Source organism: Podarcis vaucheri, assembly GCF_965113315.1.
Source record: "Podarcis vaucheri genome assembly, chromosome: 13".
Lineage (NCBI taxonomy): Eukaryota > Metazoa > Chordata > Lepidosauria > Squamata > Lacertidae > Podarcis > Podarcis vaucheri.
Genome location: NC_138751.1, coordinates 35137490 through 35149707, shown reverse-complemented (window position 1 = coordinate 35149707; position 12218 = coordinate 35137490).

The window sequence follows — 12218 nt, the reverse complement described above, 5'->3', positions numbered from 1 at the left end:
AGAAAAGGAACTGTTTTTATTAGGAAATGCTTCACAAAGACATTTTGTTTTACATTCTGCATGGAACATAAGGAGTTAATGCTTGGAATTTGCAGAATTACATCACTTGATTCTAGACATTTGTGAGACACACTGATCCCAAACATGTTTGTTTCATTTCAACTGGACTTCCAGGTACCCATTCTTTGGGCAGTAGTCTGCTTAATTCAAATCTCCCTCTTTATGGAATTGGTAACTTTGTTTAATAGGTTGTGTCCCGTCCCCCCTTCCCTCCCCTCTCTCCATAAGTTAACAAAATTTAAGGCAACATTTTGCTAAACATAGGAATTGCCGAATCAAAAACATGATCTAAAATTAGAACTGTGCATATTTTGTAATTAAATCAAGCTATTCAAATGTTTCAAAATAAAAAAGCAAGTAACTAGCAGAGCTTTTAACACCTTTAATAAATATAGTTACACGTAGGTAGCCGTGTTGGTCTGCCTTGGTCAAAACAAAATAAAAAAATTCCTTCCAGTACCACCTTAGAGACCAACTAAGTTTGTTATTGCTATGAGCTTTCGTGTGCATGCACACTTCTTCAGATACACTGAAAACCAGTGGTGATGAAGGACTTTTTTAATTTCGTTTTGAATAAATATGTCACTATAATAGGAAATCTCCCCCCCCCCCCATACTATGAACATCACCTTCTGATGTTCATGTTTTGCCACTAATTACAGATTTTTGATTATACTGTGTTTAATAGGCTTGGTTGCTGGTCAACTTAAGTGATTTTTTTCAAAGAACTAGTTTGACTGCTCTAAATATCTGGAGAAAGTTTTTTCTGTATGGGGCACATTCATTGAAATGAGGGCATTAAATCTCAAAGAAAATAAATGTGAGCAGCATTCTTATCATTAAAAAGCTTTCGAAAAACAAGTTCCAAAGATCCCCTACTAGACCGTTGGGTAGGTCAGGACCTGAAATGCATGTTGTGCGGTGCCTTTTGGTGGGTCAAAGCAATGGCACTGTCGCAATTTTCTTTTTATTGCTTAGCTTTAAAATACAGACACACTGGTGGGCTGGAAAGCAAGAAAGGAGCTTCCGTTTTCCTCTGAAAGTTCTTCCCTCTAATAGTAGCTGAGGAAATTTCAACCAGTACAGCTTTTCCCATTCCTGATTGGTAATACTGAACCTGAGTTTTTTTTCTTCTACAACACTGCTGAAATTGGAGAAGTCCTTTGTAGCTGGTCATTTTAGAGGAGGAAATAGTTGTATGCAAACACATAATTGAAATTGGGTACCACACAGGTTGAGATTCCTAGTGATAAGGTTTTGATAAGGTTAAAGGCTTCATACGCATCATATATGTAAAGCACATTTAGAGTGCATTCTGCCCCCCGACAGAATCCTGGGAACTGTAGTTTGTTAAGGGTGCTTGGAACTGTAGCCCTGCAAGGGGCAAAGTACAATTCCCATGATTCTTTTGGGGGTGCTTTAAAAAAAAAATCGAAATTAAACAAGACATATTATCCAAAAACATATCACCCTTGTTTTGCCCCCATTTTTCCTCCCTCCCCCCACCCTCCCACACAATACCCGCCCCGCCCCCCCGACTTCCCTCAGTTCCAGTCTTTGGTTTCTCTGAGACTGCTGTTTTCTGCATGTTACAAAGTTGTATAGATCCTCAAACTATTTAGCTGATTATTATCAATAAAAGGTTTGTGAATGTTTATTCAAAACCTGCCAAGGAGTCCAGTTCACTTTGTTGCATCTCCAGATACTTTTTAAAGGGTTCCCATTCATCTTTAAAGTCACAGTTATCCTTATGTGTCAGTTTTGCCAGTTCTGCATAGTCTGTCAATTTTTCTTGTCATGATTCTTTAGTTGGGGTTTCTTCAGTCTTCCATCCTTGTGCTACCAGAACTCTCGTGGCCGTTGTTGCATACATGAAGATGTTTTTCAGCGTTTTTGGCCTTTCCTTACAATCCCCAACAAAAATGCCTCGGGTTTTTTAACAAATGTTTTGGGGGTGCTTTAAATGTATGGTCTGTATGTTTAGGCCACACTTCAAAACTTACGCAAAATTCCAACACTTTCACCTGGCGTGGGATAAGATGGGATCAAGATGCCAAGCTTGCGGTCCTCATGACTGATGCCACTAGAGAGAATTGGATTCTGTGACTTTTACTCATTAACCCGCCCTGTAACCCCATGTTCACACATTCACCATGGCAAAAAAATTCCCTGATGCCAGCATCCTGCTTTTAATCCACTCCCCTCTACCAACCCTGTCAGCATCGGCTGATCTAAGCAGCGCAACAGTCCCTGGTGTGTCTTCCATCTTAGAGAGCCTGCCTATGTTATTAGCATCTTAACGCCTGCCATGATTTAGCTACCCCACCCCAAACCCGGCAATAAAACCTACCACAACCTTGTTTAATTTCTGGAAGTCCCAGAGTTGACAACAGTACGGTTTCGTGGTTGCGCGTGTCAGTAGCCTAACTGTAAACACGTGCGGCAGAATTCCTACAAGCATTTTTAGGGATTTCCCCACGAGCAAAGGAAAATGTAGGAAAATGTACGTGGGAAGGTGGGAATCTCAGGTACCATATATCCTAACATCATTACGCTTAGGAGTTCTGATATGCCTCTGAAATGCAAGGCAACATCACCCCTAACCTCCTCTCTTAATGTTTTATAAGTGTGGTATGTTTCCCATTATATGTATTGTATGGTGAGTTTATACCCCTGTTTTACAAGCAGTCTGCTTTCGTTTGTGAGGCGGGAGGCGAGGGCCCAGCGTCTTATCCAGAGTGGTCCACTATCCAACCCCGGTGGCTGTTTTTCTCCCACCCGGTGCTACTTGAAATGTCTGTGAAGAGAAAAACGACACAGAGCAGGGAGAGAGAAGAGAATGGAAAAGAAAAAGTCCCGCGACATCTGTGCTTTCGTCTGCCCCCATCTTTCTTTTGCCCATCTCCTGCATCGAATCATCAGCTGGCTGCCACCTGACGGCAAGTTGCTGTGGCAATACAGCTTCCCCTTACGGGTGAGGCGACTCAGAAACTCCCTGTTGAGGCACATCCACGGGCATGGGGAACTTGGGACCACACTAGACCTGAGGTAAATCGTGAGACTCTAAAGTAAACAGCAGGCTGAGGGGAAGCCACCCTGTGGGGAGAAGGGTTTCACTCTTTCCCTCCCTGCCACAGCCTGGACAAAAATCCCTCTACCCCACTGCTTGCTTTTCTAGGGAAGCCTCCATTGGTGCCAATGGGAGCTTTCCTGGAAATGCAGACAGCAGCTGCAGAGAGATTTATTTCGAGGCTGTGTGCAAGGAGGAAAGGGTTAAACCCGCCTCCCCACGGGGTAGATGGGTAGCTTCCCCTCCACTGCTATTTATACAAGAGAAGCATTTCTTCCAGTGCCCAAACATTTATCACCTGCACAAGCAGAGCAGAGCACAAAGGCAACATCCATCCGTTGTATGTCCCACCAGCACCCGGTATTCAGAGGTATACTCCTTCTAAACATGCAGGCTACATTTAACTACCATCACACCAAGAACCACTAATAGACCTATTTCTCATGAATTTGCCTGATAATGTGCGGTGTTGTTTTTTTACCATTTTAGTGAGTCGCTGTCTCTGCATTCTCCAGTTCGCTGTGCATTATGTGAAATAGTATGTCCTTTTCTCAGTTCTGAACCTGCTCTCAATCATCTTTATTGGGTCCATCTAATATGAGAAAATGGGACGTGGGTGGCGCTGTGGGTTAAACCACAGAGCCTAGGACTTGCCGATCAGAAGGTCAGCGGTTCGAATCCCCGCAACAGGGTGAGCTCCCGTTGCTCGGTTCCTGCTCCTGCCAACCTGGCATTTCGAAAGCATGTCAAAAGTGCAAGTAGATAAATAGGTACTGCTCCAGCGGGAAGGTAAACGGCGTTTCCGTGCGCTGCTCTGGTTCGCCAGAAGCGGCTTAGTCATGCTGGCCACATGACCCAGAAGCTGTACGCCGGCTCCCTTGGCCAATAAAGCGAGATGAGCACCGCAACCCCAGAGTCAGCCACGACTGGACCTAATGGTCAGGTTTCCCTTTGCCTTTTGAATATGAGAAAAAGCCTTATTTGCTCTCCTGGTCCCATTTGTAATGATATAAACCTTTCTCCCCACCAAACCATAAAGTAACTAGACATTTTAGCCTTTCTTTTTTTAAAAATGCAAAAGGTGTGCCAGCCCCTCGATCATTTCAGTTTCTCCTTTTTCTGCTCTGCTAAACATCGCTGCTGAGATAGGTCAACCAGAGAGCTGTATATAGTAATCTATATGAACATGCATTGTAGATTTATATAAAAGCATTACCAATAGTGGCAGTTTCATTTTCAATCTCTTTCCCTATCATTCCCAACAACTGCCCTTTTTTAAAAAAAACCTGAACACCTGAATTGCTGTTTGCACTGAAATATCCACTATCCTAAAACTTATTTCTTTATATCAGATTCATTTTCTGGTTATTAATATTATTATTATTAATTTTGTGTAGCACTTTACACTTCCTTCTAGCTAATCTCATCTGCCATGCTGTTGTCCATTCATTCAGACTAGAAGAATCCTTGGGAGTTTTCCATAGTCTGCTTTGGATTTCAGCATCCTGCATAATTTAGTGTTGTCTGCAGATCTGACTATCTCACTGCTTCCCTCTGACACCAGATCATTTATGACAAAGACAGAGTCCATATGTTACTGGACTCCAACTCCCATCAGCTGCAGCCAGCATGACCCATGGTTCTGGATAATGGGAGTTATAGTGCAACAACATCTGGAGGGCCACTGGTTCGCTGTTCTAGGAACAGCGTTCGAAATTAGGCAGGCGCCAGGCATTTTGCACCTGACTATCAGCCACATTTTAAATAGTCTGTGCCATCATTAAGAAAGAGAGGTCAGAATAGGCCAATATATTTGTATTGGATCAAGTGACTTTTCTTTAAGTTCTCCGAGTTCTTAACCTACCTCATGGTTGTCATCCGAACTAGCCAGATGTTTAACTGAGAATCAATCACAGCAACTAAATGTTCCATTTTTGTGATTGTAACCTTGGTTTAAGGAGCCATTAGCAACAAGCTTATATATCGTGTGTTTCTATCACTGTCTAGATATATGAATATGTTGTCTAGCACCATTCAGAAATACTGATCTCTGGAACGCCCCGCTGCTTCCTTCCCTCTGTTGTAAAATAAATAAATGACCATTCCTTACTGTCTGCTTTCAGTACGCTAATCAGTTGCCAATCCTCTTGTCCCAACATTGTTTGATTTCCCTGAGTTATTCCTTTTTTGGAAATCCAGGTTATTTGTCAACTAAATTGTCCAGGGATGGGGAACCCTGATGCTCGACTCGAACTCCCATCGGTCGCAGCCAGAATCCCAGGATAACAGGAGCTGCACTTAAGCAACTAGAGTTCAACATTTGCAGAAGGGTCATAGCTCAGTGGTAGAACATCTGCTTTGCATGCAAACGGTCCCAGGTTCAATCCCTGTCATCTCCAGGCAGGACTGGAAGAAAACTCTGTCTAAAACCCTAGAAAGCCACTGCCAGTCAGGGTAGACATTATCAAGGCATATGGGCCAAGGGTCTGGCTCAGTATAAGGCAGGTTCCTAAGTTCCTAACATGTGGAGAGTCACAGGTTCCTCACTCCTTGGATCATAAGAAGCTGTGTTATACAGAAGTAGACCATTGGACAATCTAAGCTTAGTAGCACCTGAACTGACTGGCAGCATCTCTCTAAGACCAATAGCATCTCTCTAGAGCACGGGTGTCAAACACAAGGCCTGCGGGCCGAATCCGGCCCGCCAGACCTCGTCATGTGGCCAGTGTAGCTGCCGCCGGCCGCCAGCCTTCACCTTTTATTCTCGCTTTTTTTTTTGACACAAGAAAGCCGCCTCTTCAGCGCATGCGCGGCAGCCTACAAGCCAGAGAACGTCTGCCCTCTAGCGGCGCCGGCCGTTCTACACAGGAAACCTCCACTTTACATGCATTCAGGAAACCTCCACTTGTTTTTATATTGAGCGCATGCCATCCTGTGATGTGACAGATCCAACGGCTGCCTGAACCCTTCTCTCCTGTACTGTAAGTCTTACAGATACAACCGGCCCTTTGAGGGTGACCAAACTGCTGATACGGCCCCCGATGAATTTGAGTTTGACACCCCTGCTCTAGAGTTTCAGACAGGTGTCTTTCCCATCCCTACCTGAAGATGCCAGAGGTGGGACCTGGGATGTTCTGCAGTGCTGTCAATTAACCTGGGACTGGTTAGTTTGACAGATCTGTAATTTCATAATCATCATCATCATCATCATCATCATCATCATTAATTACATTTGTGTACTGCTCTTCATCTGATCATCACAGTGTGATTCACAACATAAAAATACAAAATCCCCCCCCCCCTATTAAAAACAACAACATCTTACACTGTTAGTCTTCTGATACTCAGATAAGGGGGCCAATTGTATCTAGGGTGAATTTTTCTGTTTAAAATTCCATCATTTAAATTTTCTCAAATGTTTAAGAGTTTCATTTAGTGGGGAATTATGTATCCCTATGGAGCCACGTGTGCAGGTGAGCAACAAAAATAAACGTCTGGATGCCTGGATTCAAAATGTGGGGCTTGCATACAGAGAGCGTCAGTAGCAGATTATTAAACTCAAAAAATGTTGAACAGCAATAGAACATTAGGAAAACAACAACAACAACAACATTTTTAACAGAATACTAAATACAAGATAAAACATCAGACGTTAAAAACTTCCCTAAACAGGACTGCCTTCAGATGCCTGAATATATGTTGTTAGACCTTTTTATACCTTTTACAATGCTCCCAGCTTTCTACCCCTATTGAAAGGAACAGACCACACAGTTTAAAATGCTTTCCTTGCAGATTAATAGGTCTGATACATGTGTTGTTCCATGCAGCTTCAAGGAGAAACACAGGCAGAACACTGTTGGGTCGCAAATACAGAATACATTTCCAAACACGTGCTGTAAACTCAGGAGCAAGCTTACACATGCCTTTCTTCGTTACATGATGCACAGAGAGATGGAGAAAGGAAGTAGAAAGACTTCACTTCCTTCCTCTCCAGAGGAGAGTGGACGTGACCTAGCGGAGTATATGTAGCAATACAACTCTCTGGTCCTTTATCCCCTTCATGCACAAAATAACCCTATGCTTGCTAGTTGTATTGGACTGCAATCTCCCACACATTTTTCTGAACTCTCTAGGAATGGCATATGGCTCTAATTAAGCTTGTAATTTGGCAGTTAGCTCTAAAACATCCTCTTTTATCACAATTTTCCCCCCATACTGCTCTTCAGAACACTCTCACCCACATCAACGTTTTCCATTAATTTGCACAATTAATCTAGCCTCTCCGCAAACCTATCCTGCATCGGGTTAATTGACCTGGTTAATTGATCTAAAAGATCAAGACCCCCCTACTTTAAAAGTTTGGTTTTATCAGTTGTTTCAGAAAAGAACACATAATAACTTTGGAGAAATAACTGTCGGGCGCAGACATTTTGGAGACTTAGCCGGAGCTAAGAACTCTTTAAAAAAGAAAAAGTCAAGCTGAAGAATAAAATATCTCATCATTCCCTCTGCTCAGTGGTGGCTGGTAAATGTTGGAGCTTGTATGGTGGTGAGCAGTTAGGAGGCAGAGGTGACTTTTTCTGGTATTCTCCCCATCCTCCTCCCTTACAAATATAGGTAAAGGGACCCCTGACCATTAGGTCCAGTCATGGCCGACTCTGGGGTTGCGGTGCTCATCTCACTTTATTGGCCGAGGGAGCCAGCGTACAGCTTCCGGGTCATGTAGCCAGCATGACTAAGCCGCTTCTGGTGAACCAGAGCAGCGCATGGAAACGCCGTTTACCTTCCCGCCGGAGTGGTACCTATTTATCTACTTGCACTTCGAACTGCTAGGTTGGCAGGAGCAGGGACCGAGCAACGGGAGCTCACCCCGTCACGGGGATTCGAACTGCCGACCTTCTGATCGGCAAGTCCTAGGCTCTGTGGTTTAACCCACAGCGCCACCCGCGTCCCTTGCAAATATAGAGGGGGCACTTAAAAGTTATTCTCAAACACAAGCATCAAATATTTCAGACCCAACCACTGAGGAGAAAAGTTGGATACCTAGAATGTCTAGGCAGAGGTGAACCTAGGCTGGCTTCCTTGCACTCTTGGCATCACAGCCTCTAAAGCTGGGAGAGACCATGGCCCAGAAACTCAAAAAATTGCTTTTTGTCTCTTTTCGCACTCCGCCAGTGACTTCCTCCGCTGCCACTGAGGTTGTGTCTCCTCTGCCCTTCCTCCTCTCCTCCGCCATCAGGCACTCTGAGACAAGGGTGAAGAGGGACAATTTTTGCGCCTCCCTGGGTCTGCATCCTTTGCGGGGGCCAGCCTAACCAACCCCTAGATATGTCCACTTCTAGGTGTCAGCATTAGGCAAAAAAGGGAAAGGACCCCTGGACGGTTAAGTCCAGTCAAAGCTAACTACGGGGTGGCAGCGCTCATCTTGCTTTAGGCCGAGGGAGCCGGTGTTTGGCCACAGACAGCTTTCTGACTCATGTGGCCAGCATGGCTAAACCGCTTCTGGCGCAACGGAACACCATGATGGAAGCCATCATGAGTGCATGGAAACACCGTTTACCTTCCTGCCAAGGTGGTACCTATTTATCTACTTGCACTGGCGTGCTTTCAAACTGCTAGAATCGCGGGGATTCGATCTGCCGATCTTCTGATTCGCAAGCCCAAGAGAGGGTCCGTGGTTTAGACCACAGCACCACCCTTGTCCCACAATATACTCCCTGCTAGTTCCTGGTGCTTCAGAAATGTCAGCAATTGGTCATTTCGCCATATTTGTCCCCATACCTCAGGTTTTCAATCTGCCCTTTGGAAAAAACCCTCAGCTGAGCAAACGAGCCCACTTCTCAAGAGGGAAGGAAATATGACAATCCAAATTGTTTAATTTTAAAAAACAAAACAAAATGGAGGCTGCCCTGCCGCAGTGGTGCCTATTTATCTACTTGCACAGGCTTGCTTTCGAACTGCTAGGTTGGCAGGAGCTGGGACAGATCAACAGGAGCTCATCACCGTCGCTCGGATTCAAACTGCCACCCTTCCTATTGGCAAGCCCAAGAGTCTCAGTGGTTTAGACCACAGCACCATGCTGTGATCCCCCCCCCCCCCCAGTTCTGCTTACACCAAGAGAAAGAGATGGAAAAGCCACCTGGGAGTTTTTGAATGAGAGGAAATGTATGAAGGTGGCAGCTGTAGTCTAGCTTTGGATCTTAGGGTGTGAAAGAATAATGATAGGGCTTTGCCCTACCTTCCCCTAGTGATCTGCCTCCACAGTCTCCACCTCCAGAAATCCAGGGAGCAGTACTGCTCAGGTGGCCAAAATAGCACCTCCGATGCATAGGAGGAAGGCTTCAGCAGGCTTGCTGGAAACCCCAAGTTTGCAGGAACTCCAGAAATAGCCCAGTAAAGACTGATCATGTTCAGCACACAGCCACAGAATGCTGGCTAAGCAGAAAACTTGGGAAGAACACCAGAGTTCCCTGGGAAGAGGGATTGACCATTGAACCACTCTGCCAGTTGCAGATCTGTGAGGGAAACAGGGGTCTCCTAACAGCTCTCAACTTTTTAAACAAAGGAAGCTTCCCAGAATTCTTTGAAGGAAGCCCTGGCTGATTAAAGTGCTATCATAGTGCTTTAAATGTATGATGTGAACATGGCCTTGGTTGAAAGCTTATTCCTATGTTCCTGTGATGATCCATCAACATTCCCCCCTCCAGCAGAGCCAAGGGGCGGGGGAAATGGAATAATAATAATAATAGTTATAGGAGCATTTAGACGGGTGTATTGCCAAACACTTCACGGTTGCCAGTGTGGCTTCCTTCCCCCAGGCATTATATTAAAAGGGCACGATAAGATGTTTTTAGAGCAATATTGTGTTTCCCAAAGCAAATCCACATACACACACACACCCCACCTCCCAGCTGATAGGATGAAAGGGCAAACGCTTGCTCACGGCAGCAGGTCTGTAATATGGCTAGATATTTATTTCATGCTATTAACTCCCCGTCTTGCAGTAGCACTTAATGAAGGAGAAGCAAATGCACAAGCAGTAGCACTTTGCGGAAACGTGATATGATATCTGGCTTGGCCTGAGGTGCAGTGCCTGGAACGCAGGCCATAAAGTCATTGGGCTAAACAGTTCCCATTAACCGACTACCAGCCTTGCTTACTGCGCCTAGATTGGCTATTTGCACATTGCTACCGTTTCGCATCGTGGCATCATTCCAGCGTCATCTGGGCCTTATGCGCTGGGCATTCGTTTACTCTCCAAACACCTCAGGAAAAGATTGTGGTCCTACAGTGGGATAGGTAAAGGTAAAGAACCCCTGGACGGTTAAGTCCAGTCAAAGGTGACTATGAGGTGTGGCGCTCATCTCACTTTCAGGCCAAGGGAGCTGGTGTTTGTCAACAGACAGCTTTCTGGGACATGTGGCCTGCATGACTAAACCGCTTCTGGCACAAGGAGACACCGTGATGGAAGCCAGAGTGCATGGAAACACCGTTTACCTTCCCGACAGAGTGGTACCTATTTATCTACTTTCACTGGCATGCTTTCAAATTGCTAGGTTGGCAGGAGCTGGGACAGAGCAATGGGAGCTCACTCCATCACGGGGATTTGAACCGCCAACCTTCCAAATGGCAAGCCCAAGAGGCTCAGTGGTTTAGATCACAGCGCCACCCGCATCCCTTTACTCTGCAGTGGGGTACCAATAGTTCAAAGTGCAGCTCTGAAGCAGGAGTAGATAAAATGGCAGGCTGCATGCTGTGTGATCCCTTAGAGTTTAGGCACATGCATTGGTCACAGGTCCATTCTCTCACCAGTTGGAGTTTTAACTTCTACTATAGGGATGGGGCAGCCGGTGAATGTCCATCCAGATGTTTCTGGATTTCAGCTCCCATCATTCCCATCCAGCATGGCCATTGGTGTCAGAAACGATGAAAGCCAGATGTTATCATGGCATGTGGTCATGCTAATGATGATAGGAAGCCATTGCCAAAAGGCGCATGCAGAGGAATGGCCACAGCTCAACGGTGGAGCGTGTGTGTTGAACCCAAAAGAGCCTAGGTTCAATTTCTAGCATCTTCCTGCCACTATGGAATACTGATGTTTGATATGATTTCAGCATGATCCACCTTCCTGTTCTGCATTTACAAAAATAAAAATTGAAATATAGTGGTACCTCGAGTTACATACGCTTCAGGTTACATACGTTTCAGGTTACACACTCCGCTAACCCAGAAATAGTGCTTCAGGTTAAGAACTTTGCTTCAGGATGAGAACAGAAATCATGAGGCAGCAGCAGGAGGCCCCATTAGCTAAAGTGGTGCTTCAGGTTAAGAACAGTTTCAGGTTAAGAACGGACCTCCGGAACGAATTAAGTACTTAACCCGAGGTACCACTGTACACTTTAGTCTCCTGACAACCTAAATGTGGGGGGAAATGGGGCGATCTTGGGCAGTTCTTCTGAATGATCCAGCCTCCTGTATATCCTTTTCTGTCATCGTGAAATGTCAGCATTCTGTTGTGTTTCCATCTCTGCTGTTTTCCTAGGAGAAATTGGGGTTCCCTCACAGGGCTCTGTGGCAGCAAAATTCTTGACAGTTTAGCTAATCTGTCCCACTACTCTGAGGCAGAAATGTTCTATGTAGCTGTTCTTTCTATTTGACTAGGTGACCTGTTACTTCTGTTTCGATGAAAAATTAAACCATCCACACTGTGTAGCGATTCTTGGGGCTTCATTATCTATGAACCCCAAAATCTGGGATCCCCTTGAAACTGGTGCCAAAGTTTTGCAGTTTCTTTGCAGCGAACCCCCCACGTTTTGCAGGGCCCCACAAACAGACTACAGTGGTACCTCGGTTTACGAACTTAATCCATTCCTGAAGTCCATTCTTAAACTGAAACCGTTCTTAAATCAAGGCATGCTTTCCCATATGAGGCCTCCTGCTGCCGTTGCCCTTCCACCTTTCAGATTCCGTTCTTAGACCGAGGTACAGTTCACAAACCGGGACACTACTTGCAGTTTTGTGGAGTTCGTAAACCAAATTGTTCGTAAACCAAATTGTTCGTAAACAGGACCAGCAGCGTAGCGTGGGT